The sequence below is a fragment of the Sminthopsis crassicaudata genome, chromosome 1, assembly GCF_048593235.1.
Source record: "Sminthopsis crassicaudata isolate SCR6 chromosome 1, ASM4859323v1, whole genome shotgun sequence".
NCBI classification, from domain to species: Eukaryota; Metazoa; Chordata; class Mammalia; order Dasyuromorphia; family Dasyuridae; genus Sminthopsis; species Sminthopsis crassicaudata.
In genome coordinates this window covers 177,260,429-177,268,528 of record NC_133617.1, presented here as the reverse complement: position 1 = coordinate 177,268,528, position 8,100 = coordinate 177,260,429, and positions in this window count along the sequence as shown.

Below are 8,100 nucleotides of genomic sequence, written 5' to 3'. Positions count from 1 at the left end.
AGTAGGCTTGTGGGTTAGTTGCAATGGACCCATTGAATGACACCGTACTTGTTTTATGAAAGACTGGCCAAAGCTAATATTTAGTCCAGCGACTCTAATAAATATGCCTTGATCATATACTGTCACTCTGGCTAAGAATGTCCAAGTTTTCAGGAAGGTTTTGGGATGTGAAGTGCAGTTTATGTGTGTTCCATTGCCTGCTTTACTTACTTTACCTGCATTAAATGTTTTGATGTTGTAAAAATTTAAATAAGTTAAAAAAGAAACCTGGGTTGCTGCTGTTTTTTATTTTTTTTGGGGGGGAGGAAAAGTTAGGAAAATTGTAGTAACTGTCCTCTCTTTGGCCCTTTCCCAATCTTCGTTAGCCCCTTCCCCTAATGAGGATACTTGCTCTTTATATCCCATGGATATTAATTAAAGGTAAGGAGTATATAGATTATAGGTTGTCATTACGATGATAAGATGGTGGATGACCACCATATTGTTTTCTTTCCTCTAAGATAGCAGCCTGGTATTCTGCATTGTCAGCTCATTAGGGTATGTCACTGGAAAATGCAAAATAGCCCAACTCTAGCATTATCAGCTTCTTCCAATTCCCTTAGTACAGAACATCAGAAGTGGAGCGTGCTAATCTTATTTCATCACTTAGGCAATGGAAGGTATTTTTTTTTAATTGGGCTCAGTCAGAGGGGGCTGCTGAGCTGAACACTCCAGGCTCATTTTGGCAGAAGGCAGGTGTGTTGTGTCAATCTAGTCTACTTCAGCTTAATCCAGAGACAGACAAATCTGATATATGAAAATCCAAATTTGCAAGAAAAGATAAATTAGGGGATAATTATTCCCTTTGCAGAAGGACTCACTACAGGGTTCCTTTAAATATGTTTTAAAGGTACTCTGTGCATTTGTTGATTCAAATTACAGAAATTCAGTTGCTGCAGAATATTTCAGGAATCCAGCTATTTAATGAAGTGAAAAATACTAGAAGGAGGGATATTCAGAATCACCTATACTCTTTGTCTACAGACATGTTATAGAAAGAGCACAAATTTGTAGTGAGAAACCTGAGTTCAAATATCTATGATTTATGACCTTACGCATGTTAACTAATTTGTCAGTATCTCAGTTACCTCATCTGTAAAATCTGGTCCCTGCATCTGATGATTCCTGTGGGCTCTTCCCATGATCCTACAATCCTATTGCTAGAGAGGTGATGACGGTGGTGGAATATTTCTCTGGTGGAAGGGGACAAAAAATTTTTGTCAAGGGGCAGGAAGGTGAGAAGACCTGAGATTATTAGAGCCATGGTTAGCCTCTAAGATCAAGGAATTTCATTAACTTATCTTTTGATATTCGGACTTCATTCACTTTAGAGAATCTGATCCAGTCCCAGGGACACTTTTGATAAGTCTGTTACTTAGAAGGAAAGATATGGAGGTTATCAGTTTTTGCTTCCAGTTGCTAGAGTCATCTAGCAACTAAAGCATTAGACTTAAATTCCGGACAAAATTAATACTCTCTCATCCCAATAAAGCCTCAGTCTCTTCATCTGCAAAATAGGAATCAGAAGCTTCACTTCTTAGCAACCCCAAAGGAATGTTGTGTGAGCTAAAAAAGCTACAGTCTGTAGAATGCATGAGACCTCCTGAAAATGCATCCCATTAATAAAAAGGTCGTGTTTAGTCCCTCCTGTCAGCTTTGCTCCATTGGATTTGACTTGAACATGCTGTGAACAGACAATGTGGAGGTGCCTTTTTCTGCCTGAGAGCATGTGTCCATAAGCCAATGCTTCGGAGTTAGTGGAGATGAATAGAGAGGTCAGCGTCTGCTCTTATGTTAATTAGCGATTAATAGCTATAAGTAATAGATTAACAAGAAAGCCAATAAATTTATGATTTTCATGAATCAGTTAATGAAGAGCCTAATGCAATACCTTTGGCCTAGATCATTTCTGTTCCCTCTACCAGTCAGATTCAGGCGTGTTGCTGCCCATTTTCAGCCATGTCGGGAATTATAGGGGTGCACATTTTAGCTGAAAACTTTCGATAAGCTATTTAGTGAATTAATCTCCCACAGATGGGTTGGACAGAGCTGGTGAGAGAGACACAGTGTGAAAAGCTGAGAAGAGGATTCCAGAGACTGGACCCAATAAAAATGCCTCTTGTGACTTACTAATGTGCAAATGCTGTCAGGAGGAGTGGAGGCAAGGTGCAGAAATATCTGCCAATGTAGAAAAAGATAGCAGCAGCAGAGAAGAATAAAAGGTGATGGTGGATGGTAAAGATTTCTTTCTCCCTGGGTTCTCCACACACAAAGAAAGAGAATGACACTTTCCCTTTCATTGACTATCCTTCAAAATTCAGCTGGTTTCTTACCTTCTTTGAGAAGGCTTCTTCTTTGGAGAAATCCTATGTACATTTATTTCTGTGTATTTCTATATGTGTCTGGAAGTTTAGGTGATGTAGTTTAGGTGGATTGAGGAACATCCCATGGAGTATGCATGGGGATAGTGTAGAATGCATGTGGCCTATAAGAAGTAATAAGGGACAAGCTCCATCCCTATGCATACTTAATGGGATGTGCTCCAATCCATTTCTCAACACATACATACATGCACAAAACCTCATACATTGGGAATAGCTGCTGAGACGAACTACAAGCAACAGGGCAAGGCCTTGCATAACCAATTCCCCCAAGGTTCTTGAGTCAAGCCCGACATGTAGTCAAGGAGGAGATCACAAAAGCAAATTATATCTGTAATATGTATTACTTAATGCTGTTCATCCTAGCACCTATCATACAGTTGCCATATATCATGTGTATATCTCATTAAACTGCCATCTTGTTGATGGCAGGGATTGGATCTCATAGTAACAACTTATTTAGTTGTTTATGGTGATACAAGACTTTTACATATATTACCTTTTTTTATTCTTTCCGTACAGGTTGTACATCTTGTATGAGAATGGAAAGGGCTGTTGTAGTGAGAAGGAATTTGATTGACTTTGTTGGGGAGAACCAGGAACAATGAGTGGGTAGCTGCAAAAAGGCCACTGGAGGTTTAATGCCAGGAAAAATGTTCTAATAATTAGAATAAGAACTGTCTGAAAGGAGAATGGGCTTCCTCAAGAGGTGAGTTTCCCTCTCCTTGGAAATCTTCAAGCAGAGATGAATGATCACTTATCTGGCTTATTATGATGGTGATTCATCTGGGGTATGGCTCACACTAGATGACCACTTGCAATCCTCCAGTTCTCTGTTCTCTCTTTTACAGATGAGGAAACTGGGACTTGGAGAAGTTTCCTGAGATCACATAGCTACCAAGTGGTAAGGTTATAACTTAAATCTGGGTCTTTTGACTCTAAGTACAAGCCATTATTTCTATTTCACACAGAGCATGACACGGTGCTTGGTATACCATAGAGACTTGGTGAAAATTTATTGGTTTATTGATACTGATGTTCAGCCCTGCATTAGTCCCATGAAGAGGTAAGAGGTAGAGAAAATGAAGGATAGGTATGTCCTGCTCACCTAATGAATCACTGAAAAAGCCAGATGTGACTCTAGTTTAAAATTTCATATTTCATTTCTTGGTCTGCAAGGTTTTTACTTTCTTGCTTCTCTTGCTCATGGGCTCATTTCACTATGTGAACAAGAGAGTCTTAATTGTCACCACATTATGATGCCTAATTCAAAGAAAATTCAAGTGAAAACTAAAATCGTCCTTTAATTCTGTATATACTTATCAGGTAGAACCTTGTCTTCAGTTGGGTCTGCACTGTTGGAGGAAAGCATTCCAAGTGGTAAAAGAGAATTCATAATATTTCTCTTCTCATTAACAAAAGACTTTGGTAGCATAAAATTATATTATGAGGAAATAACTTAAATTTCTTATATATAGGAACTCTGATAGTTAATAGCAGGGGCACAGAAGGGACATTTGATATGTGTATTTATAGATGTATATGTGTGTATAGTATGTATATATGCATGTATGTATATATACATATATATGTATATATATATGTATATATACATATGTGGACTGAGGATGTTCCAAACATCTTAGTTCAGATTTAAGCTTCAAGTATATTTGACTGTGAATATACATTTTCTCCATTTCTTTTGTACTTCAATAGATCTGTAATGAATGAAATTAATGTAGATATCCTTCCAATAATACAAATCACAATTTATCCATGTCTTCTCTGATTATGTGATTCATGTTCATATTCTTGCTTAGATTCTATAGGATATCCACCCACTGTTCTGGAGGCTTTCCTTTTTTTTTTTCTTTTTTTTTTTTTTTTTTTTTCTTTTTAGGTTTTGTGGAACAGTAGCTAAGTGGCTCAGAGAATAAAGTACTGAAGTGAAATCTGGTGTTAGATTCTTGCTAGCTGTGTGAAATCAATTAACCTCTGTTCTACTTAATCCACTGGAGAAAGAAATGACAAAGCAATTCATAATCTTTGCCAAGAAATGCCCATGGACAATATTGGAGTGCTATGGCCCATGGGGTCACCAAGAGTCAGACAGAACTGAACAACAACAGTACATTTTGTCTGTTCATTTTTTATTATGTAATATGAAGCACCTCCAGTTATTTAGTGTCTCTGTGACATTCTTATGGCACTTCTTGAGAGTATTAGAAAAATGTGGCTATCTTCTTGAATCTTCCATGCACAAACTATACTTAGCCCAATTTCTCTCAACCTCTAAAGAATCTAGGCATCCAGAGGCAAGTCTTATCTTGGAATCTGATCCCAAAGGATTTTTCTTCTTTTTAACTTGTTCTCACCCAGAATTTACTCTAGTAATGTCTTCAAATATATCTTGCCTATAGCTCACTATCCCATATATTACTTCCTTCCATTCTAGGACTATAAAATAATCAAAACCCTTCCTGCTTTACGAAAAAGTCTGGAGTATGGAAACATTGCCCATGAACTCCTCACTTTTGCCAAGTGGGAAAGTATGTCAGTGAAGGCTGTGTATTTCTGCAAGAACTTCCTCATCTTGGCTACCAACATTTCAGAGTCTGGGAATGTCCACTTTGAGGAGCTCTCAAGCTATGTGGGATTGAGCATCTCCAGGACAATATTTATGCTAAAAATATAGATTCCTATATTTTCCAAATTCACAGTTTTCCAAATGTAACCCACTTCCTTTCCCCTCATTTTCAATTCTGAGTCCCATTTATTTTCCTTCTTTAGTGCCTATTCCAGATGTATGTATTAGGGACTAGTCCCATGGATAGTTCAGGAGATTGGTGATATAATATTATAGTCTGAAGAGTCATTTTATTTATCTCACAGAATATTTTCAAGGAAACTCCATGCAATCCTTTAAAAGCTAATAATGGGATAAAGGGATGAATCATCATCACCACTACCACCATCATCATCTTCAACACCATTATTATCATTAGTCTATTTCCTCCCCCTCCATGAGGAGTGTTACACTGATCTCTTCTGAGTAATCATGCATTTCATTGAAGAGACTTTGTAATCTTCTGAGGCACAATATAATCAATACTCTATTAATCACATATCCCTCATTAGGGAATCTTTCTTCCATTTGGACCTTGAGCAAGAAATCTACCATGACAGCTTTAATAAGTATATAACTCTATGCTTTCTGACTTGTTTGAAGTCAATAATCAGCTAATTATTAATTAGTTAATTAAACTGGAACAAGAAGGGACCTCAGAAACCATCTAACCTAATTCTCTCATATGAAAGAAGTGGAGTCCCAAGGAGTTTAAAAGTCACAGAGGTAAGGCAAGATTAGAACCCAATTTTTCTAATCTCAGAGTCAGTGCTCTTAGCCATGTTGCTTTTAGTTTTAACTTTCAGGGAAGAATCAAACAAGGCTTCATGAGAGAGGTAGCATTTGAGCTGATTATTAAGAAAGATAAGGACGTCAATAGATGTCAATTCAAAGCATGGTATGGGAGAGAACATGATAAAAGGAATAGAGAGGGTGAGGGCAGAAAGAGAAGATGCCAAAGAGTAATCCAATTTAGCTAAAACATGTGAAGGGACATAGTATGAGACAAGATTTGACAGATAAGTTGGAGCCAGATTATACAATGCCAGAAGCATTCTATATACTTACCTGTTTGTTAGTGATAAGGCTTTGAAGTTTTTTTAATAAAGGTGATATAACCATAGAGGTGCATTAGTAAAATTATCCGGGCAGTCCTGTGGAAAATGAACTAGGGAGAGAAAAGATTGAATAACAATGGCTAACATTTATATGGGAATAACTCAAATTCATATAGTGTTTCAAAGTGTTGAAAGCACTTTCCTCATAAATAGGTAATTAGGACAAATAATTTTCTTTTTATCATATGGAAGAAGAAACTGAACTTCTGAGAGGGTAATTTGCTTCTGGTTATACAGGAAGCAAGCATCTGAGGTAACATTTTACTATTTATAAAGTATTTGATAAACTTACCTCATCTAAGACCTCAGTGGTGTTGTCATTGAGTGACTTTTACAGTCTCTCTCTCTCTCTCTCTCTCTCTCTCTCTCTCTCTCTCTCTCTATATATATATATATATATATATGTATGTATATATATATATATATATATGTATTCTAAATACAGACATAAATAGTTGCTATATATATATTCCTCATTACACCTTTGAAAAAATTGGACCTCAAACAGATTAAGACTAATCTAAATTTGTACAGCAAGGAAGAGTCAGAGATAAGATTTGAAATCACTTCCTTCAAAAATCCAACCATCTTCCCCCATACTTATTGTCTCTGGTCTTGAAGCAATTCTGAGACTTTTGCTATAGTTTGGGGAGATGATGGCCTAACCTTGAATGGTGTGAAAAGTAGAGACGGGATATGAAAGATCTTGAGGATATAGAAATTACAGGACTTGGTAATTAATCAGATTGTATGGGGGAGAGGGAAGAATCAAGATTGTTCTAAGGTTATATATCTCAATAACTGAGAAGATGGCTGTGCTACTTACAGAAATGGAGAAAGGATTAAAAAAACCTTTTTTAGGGTTAGCATTTTTACAGTGCTTTAAGGTTTACAAAGCACTTTACAAATATTATCTTATTTTGTCCTCACAACAATCTTAGAAGGTAGGGGGCTATTATTATAACCATTTTCCAGACAAGAAAAAATAAGGCCAACAGAAGTTAAATTACTTGTCCAGGATCACATAACACAACTATGCCGCAGTCAAACTCGGTTCTTCCTGACTCCAGATCCATTGCTTGATATGCTGTGTTACCTAGTTACCTGTTGTTGGAAGCAAGTTTAATATGAATTTTGATAAGTTCAGAGTTTTTTTTTTCTTTTGCATTTTGATCCTGAGGTGCTTGTGGGCTAACCAAGTAGAGGTATTGAGAGGACAGATGGATTATTAGAAAATGGAATTAGAAATGTGAGCAGAGGTTGAGGATGGAGATGTAGATTTAGTAGTATACTGCACAGAGAGGATAGTTTTTAAAAGAGTGTAGGTTTTGCAGAGAAGTGCATCTTACAGAACCCTGGGGGAAATACATATTTAAGGGACAAGAAGAAGTGTCAGTAAAAGAAAAAGAGGAGTACTCAGAGACATAAGAGGAGAAGAATAAGAATAGCATGTCTTGGAAGCTGAAGGATTGAAAAGTTTCAAAAAGGAAGGGTGGTTCCCAGGCTTCTATGCCACCAAAATCATGCAAATGGAAAAAAAATGTGGCAACTAAAGAGCTCATTAGCGATTGTGTTGAAAGCTCTTTTAGTAGAGTTGTGGGTACACCAAAATGTAATGGATTGTGAAGTGGTGGTGGTGAGGACATATTAATGAGCATTTCTAATAATTTGCCAGTGTATGGACAGAGAAATAGAGAATGATAGTTTGAAAGGATAGCAGGATCAAGGAAAATGTTGTGGAGTGTGTGTGTGTGTGTGTGTGTGTGTGTGTGTGTGTGTGTGTGTATGTGTGTGTGTGTTAAAAGGAAAAGGTAGACCTGAGTTTTTGTAGGATGAGGAAAGCCCCAACAGGAGAGAATAAAATTGTGTGAGACGACAGGACGATAAATGAACCAAAGTCAAGGAGGGAACAGGAATATATGGGCTAAAGAGTATT